The sequence below is a fragment of the Balaenoptera musculus genome, chromosome X (genome assembly GCF_009873245.2).
Source record: "Balaenoptera musculus isolate JJ_BM4_2016_0621 chromosome X, mBalMus1.pri.v3, whole genome shotgun sequence".
Lineage (NCBI taxonomy): Eukaryota > Metazoa > Chordata > Mammalia > Artiodactyla > Balaenopteridae > Balaenoptera > Balaenoptera musculus.
In genome coordinates, this window is record NC_045806.1 from 19,956,420 (window position 1) to 19,969,073 (window position 12,654).

Below are 12,654 nucleotides of genomic sequence, written 5' to 3' on the forward strand. Positions count from 1 at the left end.
ACCCATCTTACCTGGTCTCCCCAAAGGATTTAACAACAAGCTTGGCCTCTGGAATCACACAATTCTTTTTTTAACATCTTTATTGGAGTATAATTGCTTTACAATGGTGTGTTAGTTTCTGCTTTATAACAAAGTGAATCAGCTATACATATACATATATCCCCATATCCCCTCCCTCTTGCATCTCCCTCCCACCCTCCCTATCCCACCTCTCTAGGTGGTCACAAAGCACTGAGCTGATCTCCCTGTGCTATGCAGCTGCTTCCCACTAGCTAGCTATTTTACATTTGGTAGTGTATATATGTCCATGCCACTCTCTCACTTCGTCCCAGCTTACCCTTCCCGCTCCCGGTGTCCTCAAGTCCATTCTCTACGTCTGCGTCTTTATTCCTGTCCTGCCCCTAGGTTCTTCAGAACCATTTTTTTTTTAGATTCCATATGTATGTGTTAGCATACGGTATTTGTTTTTCTTTTTCTGACTTACTTCACTCTGTAAGACAGACTCTAGGTCCATCCACCTCACTACAAATAACTCAATTTCATTTCTTTTCATGGCTGAGTAATATTCCATTGTATATATGTGCCACATCTTCTTTATCCATTCATCTGTCGATGGACACTTAGGTTGCTTCCATGTCCTGGCTATTGCAAATAGAGCTGCAATGAACATTGTGGTACATGACTCCTTTTGAATTATGGTTTTCTCAGGGTATATGCCCAGTAGGGGGATTGCTGGGTCGTATGGTAGTTCTATTTTTAGTTTTTTAAGGAACCTCCATACTGTTCTCCATAGTGGCTCTATCAATTTACATTCCCACCAACAGGGCAAGAGGGTTCCCTTTTCTCCACACCCTCTCCAGCATTTATTGTTTCTTGATTTTTTGATGATGGCCATTCTGACTGGTGTGAGGTGATACCTCATTGTAGTTCTGACTTGCACTTCTCTAATGATTAGTGATGTTGAGCATCCTTTCATGTGTTTGTTGGCAATCTGTAAATCTTCTTTGGGGAAATGTCTGTTTAGGTCTTCTGCCCATTTTTGGATTGGGTTGTTTGTTTTTTTGATATTGAGCTGCATGAGCTGCTTGTAAATTTTGGAGATTAATCCTTTGTCAGTTGCTTCATTTACAAATATTTTCTCCCATTCTGAGGGTTGTCTTTTCGTCTTGTTTATGGTTTCCTTTGCTGTGCAAAAGCTTTTAAGTTTCATTAGGTCCCATTTGTTTTTGTTTTTATTTCCATTTCTCTAGGAGGTGGGTCAAAAAGGATCTTGCTGTGATGTCATAGAGTGTTCTGCCTATGTTTTCCTCTAAGAGTTTTATAGTGTCTGGCCTTACGTTTAGGTCTTTAATCCATTTTGAGTTTATTTTTGTGTATGGTGGAATCACACAATTCTTGATTTAAATCTCAACTCTGCCACGTGCTAGTCGTGTGGACTTGATTATGCCGGACTTAAGGGTCCTCATCTCAGAATTATTAAAAGGATTCAATGAGATTATTTTGCCCTGCACCAAGAAGGCAGTCAATAAATATTAGTTCCTTTCTTTCCCACTCAAAAATGTATGGTCAGGCAGACTCAGACTCCCCCATCCTACCCTTTGCCAGTTAGCTTTTTAATTTCCCATGAGTCCTTCCTCTCCCTGTTGGCGCATGCTCCAGAGACTTCCCTTGAGCCCTGCCAGTCTTGTTCCCCCAGGAATTTCACTCCTCCCCAATTCCCACCATGATAGGAGGAGGAGTTGGGGAGGCAGGAAGGGACCAGGGGCTTTAGGAATAAGAAAGAGGAGCTGGTATGCCTTGGGGAGCAGGGAGGAAGCCCAGTTACTAGAGCAAGTTAAATCCATTTCATTCATTGATGAAATAAATATTGATTCCATCTCACTAGGTCCTAAAGACTATGCAAGAAGCTGGGGATACAGCAATGAGGAAGAACAAGGTCTCTATCTGATCTTTGCAGACTTTTGGAATTTATATTAGTCATTAGTATATTGTATGTGGGGAAAAGATGGTGTAGACAAAAGATAGACAAACAAAATATAGCGATAGTGCAAGAAGGAAAATAAAACTACCTTACACTGGTTGATTGGAACCCACCCAACTGAAGATCGATTTAGGTCAAGACCTGGATGTCAAGGAGCTAGCCTTGCAAAGATCCAGGGCAGGGCTGCTCACCCCCAGCACTACTGACATTTGGGGATGGATCATTCTTTGTTGTGAGACTGTCCTGTGCATTGGCAGAAGTTCAGTAGCATCCCTGGCCTCTGCCCACAAGATGCCAATGGCACCCACTCTCCTAAGTTGAGACAGCCAGAAATGTCTCCAGACATTGTCAAGTGTCACCTGGGGGACAGAACTGCCTGATTGAGAACCACTGGGCCCAGCCTGCTTGGCCTCACCAGTTCCAGCTGCCCCTCCCTCTCAGTGAATCTGTCAACTGTGACAACTGGCAATAGATCTTGAAGATGAAAGAGGTAAACCACGAAGTGGGAATACTTCCTGGTTCAACCCTTCTTCGTGGGCTGCTCTTCTTCCCCACTTGCAGCCTGAAACTGGGGTGAGATAGTATCAGAATACCACAGGGTACACAGTCAGGCGGGTACCATGGGACTGGGTTCTGCATCACTCCCCTGAAGAGGACCCCCCAGCAGTCCATCAAACTTAGAGAAGGGCCAGGCAGCCACATTTCTATCGTTCAAGACCAGATTTTTAGTTGCTTTTAGCAGTTGTCTTAGTTAACTGGAAAAAGTAAATGTAAACAACTCTACCTCAAATTTTATCGTTTAAACTCACCATCTCTAAATATCATCAGCTTCCTAGAAATAAGCCACAAATAGAAATAACTGAGCTAATATCACTTGAACTTCCTAAGTATACTTTTATTACATTTTGAGAAATTCCCTCATTTTCATTTCAGAGACTATGTATAACACGATATGGGACAGAACAGGGTGTTGGGGCAGAGTTCAGGTAATAGGGGTGTTGCTTGGGCAATGCAGGACACAAAGTCTTTTTTTTTTTCATTTTAAAAATTGTGATTTTAAAAAAACAACATAAAACCTACCATCTTAACCATTTTTAAGTATGCTATTTTTAAGTTCAGTAGTGTTAAGTATATTTACATTGCTATGCAAAAGAACTTTTCCATCTTGAACTTTTTCATTTTGCAAATCTGAAACTCCAGAACTCCAGAACCTTTTCATTTTGCAAATCTGAAACTGTACCCATTAAACAAGAACTCCCCATTTCCCCCTCACCCTAATTCCTGGCAACTACCATTCTTTCTGTTTCTATGAATTTGACTATAGTAATGCCCCCTTAACCATGGGGGATACATTGTTCCAAGACCCCCAGTGGATGCCTGAAACCACAGATAATACCGAACCCTATATACATACAGGCATACCTCGTTTTGTTGCATTTCACTTTATTGTACCTTGTAGATACCGCAGTTTTTACAAATTGAAGGTTTGTGGCAACCCTGTGTCAAGCAAGTCTTTTGGTGCGATTTTTCCAAACATTTGCTCATTTCAGGTCTCTGTGTCACATTTTGGTAATTCGTGCAGTATTTTAAACTTCTTCATTATTATTATACTTGTTATGGTGATCTGTGACCTTTGATGTTACTATTACAAAAAGATTATGACTTGCTGAAGGCTGATGATGGTCAGCATTTTTTTAGTAATAAAGTATTTCTAATTAAGGTACATACATTGCTTTTTTAGACAAAATGCTATTGCACACTTAATAAACTACAATACAATATAAACATAACTTTTATATGTCCCAGGTGGGATGGTGCAAGATTTCATCACACTACTCATAATGGTAACTTAAAACTTACAAATTGTTTATTTCTGGAATTTTCCATTTAATATATTGGGAACTTGGTTGACTATGGGTAACTGAAACTGGGTAACTGAAACTGCAGAAAGCAAAACCATGGATAAGGGGGGACCACTGTACTTTAGATACCATATCAGTGGAATCACACAGTATTTGTCCTTTTGTGACTTATTTCAATTAGAATAATGTCCTCAAGTTTCATCCACATTGTAGCATGCTGACAGGATTTCTTTCCTTTTTAAAAAAATTTTTTTGGTTTTAGATTTCCTTCATTTTTAAGGCTGAGTAATATTCCATTTATGGATATATTACATTTTATTTATCTGTCGATGGGCATTTGGGTTGCTTCCACCCCCCAGCTATTGTGAATACTGTTGCTATGAACACAGGTATGCAAATACATACACAGTCTTTTAAAAAACATCTTTATTGAGATATAATTCACAAACCACACAATTCACCCATTTAAAGTGTACAATTCAATAGTTTTCCATATATTCGGAGTTGTGCAACCATCACCACAATTTTAGAACATATTCATCACCTCAAAAAGAAAACCATTAGCAGTCACTTCCCCTCCATGCCCCTGCCCATGATGGTCAGCTTTATGTATCAACTTGGCTAGACTACAGTCCCTAGGTGTCCAATCAAACACTAATCTAGGTACTGCTGTGAAAGTTATTTTGTAGATGTGATTAAGTCCATAATCAGTTGACTTAGATCTAAGTGGGCCTGATTCAATCAGCTGAAAGGCCTAAAAGCAGAACTGAGGTTTCCCTGAAGAAGAAGTTCCACTTACGGACTATAGCTTCAGCTCACACCTGAGAGCCTGCCCTTCCTGACACTCTGTCCTGTGGATTCTGGACTTGCCTAGCTAACCCCCACAATCACCTAAGCAAATTCCTTGCAATAAACCTCTCAATATATATCTCCTACTTGTTCTGTTTCTCTAGTTGAACCCTGATTGATAACACTCAACTCCACTCCCACCCTACACAGCCCTAAGCAACCACTAATCTACTTTCTGTCTCTATGGATTTGCCTATTCTAGACATCTCAAGTAAATGGAATCATACCATATGTGGTCTTACAATACAATATGTGACTGGTTTCTTTCACTTAGCATAACGTTTTAAAGTGTCATCGATGTAGCATTTATCAGCACGTCATTCCTTTCCATGGCTGAATAATATTCCATTGTGTGAAAATACATTTTGTTTACCTATTCATCTGTTGATGGACATTCAGTTGTTTCCACTGTTTGGCTGTTATGAATAATGATGCTATGGACATGTGTGTACCAGTTTTCATGAGGACCATGTTTTCATTTCTCTTGGGTATATACCTAGGAATGGAATTTTTGGGTCATATGAATACTCTAGGCTCAATATTTTGAGGAACTGCTGGACTGCTTTCTCCACATTCTCATCAATGCTTGTTATTGTCTGCCTTTTTTATTATAGCCATCCTAGTAGATGTGATGTGGTATCTCACTGTGGTCTTCATTTGTATTGCCCTAATGACTAAGGATGTTGAACATCTTTTTCATGTATTTATTGGCCATTTGCATACCTTCTTTGGAAAAATGTCTGTTCAAATCCTTTGCCCAGTTTTAACTGGGTTATTTGTCTTTCTATTGCTGAGTTGTAAAAGTTCTTCATGGGCTTCCCTGGTGGCGCAGTGGTTGGGAATCCGCCTGCCAATGCAGGGGACACGGGTTCGAGCCCTGGTCTGGGAGGATCCCACATGCCGCGGAGCAACTAGGCCCATGAGCCACAACTACTGAGCCTGCGCGTCTGGAGCCTGTGCTCCGCAACAGGAGAGGCCGCGACAGTGAGAGGCCCGCGCACCGCGATGAAGAGTGGCCCCCGCTTGCCACAACTGGAGAAAGCCCTCGCACAGAAACGAAGACCCAACACAGCCATAAATAAATAAATAAATAAATAAATAAATAAAATAATTTAAAAAAAAAAGTTCTTCATATATCTGGACACCGACTCTTATCAGATATACGTCTTATTATACAAATATTTTCTGCACTCAATGGGTTGTCTTTTAATTTTCTTGATAGTATTGTTTATAGCACTAAAGTTTTTAAATTTTGAGATAGCCCAATTTATCTATCCTGTCACTTGTACTTTTGGTGTTGTATCAAAGGAACCATTGCCCAACCCAAGGTCATGATTTACTCCTTTACCAAGATTTACTCCTATGTCATCTTCTCAGAGTTCTGGTTTTAGCTCTTACATTTAGGTCTATGATCCCACACAGTCTAAAAGTCTTACCTATTTGGTAGCGCTTTCCCAGGGAAATATTTATGGCACCATCAAAAAACAAACAAACTATTGTGTTTAAAACAAAATGTGCAATGTGTGCTCTTTAGCATTCTGATCTAGGCTGAGAACAATATTTGAAATGAGCTAGTGCTCTCTCTGTAGGACAAATAAATGCTTTCATAAGTACGTCACTTTTGAATGGAGTGCAGTTTATGACCTATTTACTTATGAACTAGCCCAAACAGCTTGCCTCCATAGCGTGAGGGAAGGAAGAAAGACTCTATTGTAAGAATCAGAAAAAAAAATCCAATCACTAATTTGGTCTAAATAAGGGAGCTTAGAGATTTTGGTGGCTTTCAAAACCTACTTTCTCTTTGCTTGAGGAAGACGAATAAAAACTGTTTTTTAATGTTTTGTGACCTGGAAATATTTAATGTAAATATAATAGACCTTTTATATTTACGTTTTTCCTCTAAAGCAGAGGGGAAGATGGCACAACATAAATTAAACAAATAGCATCTCAACATGCTGTTTTGCGTGTCCCCAAGATTACCCACACATTCGGCAATTCGCTGAGATGACTCACAGGACAGCATACAGTTGTCCTCGTGGCTTAGGTTTATCACGGCAAAGGGTACACAACAAGACCAGCAAGAGAAAAAGACAAGGGCAGAATCTGGAGAAATGCACGCATAAGCTTCAGAGGCTCTCTCCCTCCCAGCCTAGCAGGGATACATGAGTGTCTTCCTTTCTCCAGCAGAAAACCTGCAGCCACACAGGTGCAATGCTTCTGCCACAGGGAAGCCCATTATAGAGACTCAGCACCCAAGGTTTTTACTGGGGGCTGGTCGCAGAGGCAGCCCCTGCCTAGCAACTACCAAAATTCACGATCCCCAGAAGGAAATCAAGTGCTTGCCATAAATCACATCATTTGCACAAACAATCTATGTGACCTGACAGAGCAGAGTCTGGTGCCCCAGCCTTTATCAGCTTGGGGAACTTCTGAGAAGCTGAGTTTCCTACGGGCCAACCCTGCAAGCAAGTCTTTCTAAAGATGGCAGTCTCAGGCCTGCTATGTTAACTCTCTTCTGCACAGAGGCCATCGCATTCACTTAAGCTCTAATTTGAAATTTACTTAAGGAAACATTCAAATTTGGTGTCTAATAATATTCTGATTTTGTCATCATTTTAGTGAGATGAAGTTTATACTATCAATGAATTTTAAAAAGTATATTACAACAGTAGATATTGTATGGTACATGTTTAAGCTAAGAGATTTTTAAAGGACAGTGGCATACCTTACTATGCAAACAGATATTAATTTTAGAGCTACTTTATTTATTTATTTATTTATTTATTTGGCTGTGTTGGGTCTTCGTTTCGTGCGAGGGCTTTCTCTAGTTGCGGCAAGTGGGGGCCACTCTTCATCGCGGTGCGGGGGCCACTCTTCATCGTGGTGCGCGGGCCTTTCACTATCGCGGCCCCTCCCGTTGCGGGGCACAGGCTCCAGATGCGCAGGCTCAGTAGTTGTGGCTCACGGGCCCAGTTGCTCCGTGGCATGTGGGATCTTCCCAGACCAGGGCTCGAACCCGTGTCCCCCGCATGAGCAGGCAGATTCTCAACCACTGCGCCACCAGGGAAGCCCAGATATTAATTTTAAATTAAACATATCTATCCATTAAAGCACGACCTGCAGGATCTCAACTGGTACTACTCTTAGCCAGACATTTAAATTCCTATTCATACTGAAAGTAATAAGACATTAAATCTTGTCTAGGACTTCCCTGGTGGTGCAGTGGTTAAGTATCGGCCTGCCAATGCAGGGGACATGGGTTCGATCCCTGGTCCAGGAAGATGCCACATGCCTTGGAGTAACTAAGCCCGTGTGCCACAACTACTTAGCCCGCATGCTGCAACTACTGAAGCCCACGCGCCTAGAGCCCATGCTCCGAAACAAGAAATGCCACCGCAATGAGAAACCCGCGTACTGCAATGAAGAGCAGCCCCTGCTCGCCGCAACTAGAGAAAGCCTGTGCGCAGCCAAAAAAAAAAAAATCTTGTCTATATGCAATAACATTAAGGAATAAGCTAGAAGAATAAAACAAGGGTGCCTCAAAAGCCCAACCTGGGCCAACTCCTGCTGAACTTACTACAGAAGGTGTTCCAAGGGGCAACAGTGATTACACAAAGAGAGCACAAGTTAGGTCCTAACGCAGTAAACGTAAAATCACGCATTCAATGTCATCTGTTTTACCAGGCTTGTTTCCTCTGATTACTCTTCTTTCTCTAAAAAACTTACTGTACACAAAAAACGTATAACCACTGCCTAGGTACATTACGTTCATGTTTTAGACAAATATCCTCGGGTGCTTCTTTGCACAAGACCAATATCCGGAATCACTATCTATTAGATAGTTAATCTGTATGTTACAATGATGCTCCCCTGTAATTATTCTGATTGTTTTGTGTACTTGCTTTGTCTTTGCATCTGAATTGTAAACTGTATTTCTCCTCTCTGCCTATCAAAGCAAAATATCTAGACCATGCACTCAATTGATGCTTAATAAATCTAAGGAGGAAAAGTTACAGGGACTGAAGGCCTTTACAGAGTACCTAGCCCAATCTCCTCTGTTCATAGATTTGGAAGTCAGAAACACAGGGACACACACTCTCAGGTTGGTGGCAATGAAATAATTCCAATACCTATGGGTACCCTCAAAGGCTCGACTAAAACAAAATCATAATGCAATTTTGAACTTTAAAGAGTTCACTCAACACACATTTTGCAATGTATACATCAGTACATTAGGTCAGCACTGGGAACACAAAGAAGAAAGATACTTGCCCTGGCCTCAAGGAGATTATAGTCCACTAGAGATCAGGTATGAGCTAACAAGGGTAGAACATGCATAAAGCCATAAGAAATCTAGAAAGTGATCCAGGAGTTCAGAGAGAGAAGATTTTTAATGTCTGGAAATTCAGTTCTTCAGAACTGAAGAGTGATGGTGAATTCAATAGGAGTACAAACAAGTTAAAAATGGTTTGCAAGGGTGCAAGTTTTTCCTAAACCTCACATCCTGCCTAGAAACAAGTAACAAGAACAGAAGATGTCCCAAGGGGTAACAGAAATCACACAAAGAAATCTATTAGTAATAAGTTAAGCCTCTTTAGGTCAGTGGGACCACAAAGAGCCAGTAACACAAAGTGAGGGGTAGGAAACAGTGCCATGTTTGCTTGATAGGATAGAGGGCAGGTGCGGAAAGGAGACACATTCTCCTCTCCACCCTCACCAACAGGAGGCAAGTGGGGTGCATGAAGTGGGGAAGGCCCTGGAAGCACTACGGCCACTTCCGGTTCTGAAGAGCCTCAGCCAGGCTAATGATACACTAAGCACTTTCTGCTTTTCTTCACGGAAACAACGGACTTCCTATTCCAGAGAACATGCCCCCAAATGCATCACAGCCTCCCTCTTGAGCAATGTTGCAATAGAAAGTTGCCTTCCCAAGGGAGGATTCAGAAAATGAATCAGAGATATGACCCACAAAATGCCATAGATACAAAGACACACCAAAACCTTCTCAAACTTTAAAAAATGGGGAGAAATGTATCATATTGCATTCATTACAGGAAGGGCCCCATTGGACACATGGAACCAAAGTTTACAAAGTAAATATGACACTTTTAATATTAACTTCCTTGCTTTTCTTAGAACTTGTTTTTAAATGTTTTTGTTATTTCTATTTGTGTCAATTTTATATGGGTTCAGGGTTTCAAGAGTCAAACAGTTCCACTAAGTCTGTTGCAAAAAACAGGAGTCCTATTGTCTCCCTCTCCCCAGCCTTTCCTTGTGTGCTAGTGCCATCCCTTTCTTCTTGGCTTCCTGGGGTTTCAGGCGAAAGTAATGTATGTGTTCAGACACTATCATTACCCGAAAGCCATTTTCTCATAATTTAGAAGAGATATGGAAGATAAATGAGATGGCTGATACTTAAAAGCTGATATTTTCCCTGTAGTGAACGAAAGCATTTAAAATCATTCCTCCAGACTTCCCTGGTGGTGCAGTGGTTAAAGAATCCGCCTGCTAACACAGGGGACACGGGTTCGAGCCCTGGTCCGGGAAGATCCCACATGCCGCGGAGCAAGTAAGCCCGTGCGCCACAACTACTGAGCCTGCACTCTAGAGCCCGCGAGCCACAACTACTGAAGCCTACGCGCCTAGAGCCCCTGCTCCACAACAAGAGAAGCCACCATGATGAGAGGCCCGTACACTGCAATGAAGAGTAGCCCCCGCTCACCGCAACTAGAGAAAGCCTGCGCACAGCAGCAAACACCCAGCGCAGCCAAAAATAAAATAAATAAATTTAGTTTTTAAAAAAATCATTCCTCCAACCACACTCAAATTTGGGGTCACTAACAAAATCCCAGTATTGTGTCAAATAAGCATTTAAAGGACTCACTAATGACTTCACTTTTGAGTGTGGGGAGCAGTCTTTGCATCCTGTATTTTCCTCCATCTTTGCATTTGTTTTTTGTTCCACCTGTCCTGTACACTCCCAAAACAGGCCAGCACTGAAGTGAGTCTTCAGTGTGTACCTTCAGGGTGTACCTGAGAGGAGAGAGAGTTTACGGAGTGACTTTGCCAATGCTGAGTCTGAAGACTACGTCACAGGTGGGAGGGTGGGCAGGGAGAAGAGTCACTTCCTTCGCTTTTCTTTTGCCTTTAAGAGTCACAGCTAGGGCTTTCCTGGTGGCGCAGTGGTTGAGAATCTGCCTGCCAGTGCAGGGGACACGGGTTCGAGCCCTGGTCTGGGAAGATCCCACATGCCGCGGAGCAACTGGGCCCGTGAGCCACAACTACTGAGCCTGCGCGTCTGGAGCCTGTGCTCCGCAACAAGAGAGGCCGCGATAGTGAGAGGCCCGCGCACCGCGATGAAGAGTGGCCCCCGCTTGCCACAACTAGAGAAAGCCCTCACACAGAAACGAAGACCCAACACAGCCATAAATAAATAAATAAATAAATAATTTAAAAAAAAAAAAAAAAAAAAAAGAGTCACAGCTAAAGTTGAACAACTAAGTTCTAGAGCTGATTAAGATGATAAAGGCCCTTAAATATGAAATACAGGTGACTCAGCACTGAACAAAATGTGAAATAGTGAAACACTTGTTTATGAAAACAAACTTTTCTCCCACTGAGAAATGTGCTTGGCTATCATTTCATAAACTTAAATAAGCCTGAACTTCGGTTATATCTGGAGTTTGACCTAATTGTACCTTTAGAACTATGTGCTGGCTAATTATTGACTTGAAATCTGAACCTCTCAGAAGGGAAACAAAACATCAGACAGGAGGTGGACAGGGTGAAAACCAAAACCTCAGGCAAGTTTCTTTCAACCAGTGGTGAACAAAACCATTATTGCAAATATTTACTTTTAATTAAAATTAAGCCTCGGATGAGGGTGTAGTCCCACAAATATACTGCTGGTCCCTCTGACAGTGGTTTTTGCATTAACTTGGGTGGGTGCAATGAATTAAAAAGTGAAAACTTACACTCACGGTAAATTCCTCAGCTCCTATAAATAATCATGAATAGTGCTGGTCACAGACGAAAATGATCCTCTAAATACCCAGCCTTTTCCAAAAGATTGTGCCAAGTGTGTTCATCAAGATAGGAGAATGAGGAAAACATAATCTGTCTCTTTTTTTTGCTGAGCTCAAGCATTCTGAATTCTATCTTTAAACTAATGAAAATCATCATTACTCATTACTTGGCCTAATTTTAACTGTCACAGATTTGCTATTTAACCACAAGCTAGTTGCATTTTTCTATCTCTATATGTGAACACAGGCATTTTACATATATTCTGAATTTTCTTTGAGCCGTTTAGATATAATGTCATTGATCCATTAGGGAAGTGCCTTGCATCACACAGGCCTCTACTGGGCTGGGATCCAGCACTGCACTTAGCACAAAAGTTGCTGACCCAGCGGCCCAGGCACCTGCTACTCCACTGCCTGGGTGGGTGGTCCCTCAGCGGGGCTCGATTCTTCTATCTACTACTATTATTGTGACTCTGTCCCAAGGCGTGACATAGGTGATAAGATTGATGAAGGCATTCTTTAGCGCCACTAGTCCCTTTCTTCCCCACTGAAACAATTGCTTTTAAATCTTGATTTTTGACAAAGCAATCTTTCTCAGGACACATTATTACAGAACAAAACATGCCACATCTGTCTCTTCAGAGAAGCTTAAATCACTCCATATGGTAGAGAACGTTCTCTCCAAAGCCCTAAAGTTATTCAAATAGATCCATCCTGATTAAGTTAGAGATAAATTGGATTGAGAGTCAGTCTTATAATAAAAAATGGTCATAAGAAACAGAATAAAGAGTGTAAATGTAAGTAGAGAGTATTACCTCAGGACAGAGAAAAACAGAGTACAAATGCACTAAGGTCAGGAAATAAGCCAAAAAGGAAAGATATAAAATAGCACTTAGAAAAGTATAAACAGCTAGGGAAATGCAAGATACTATAATAT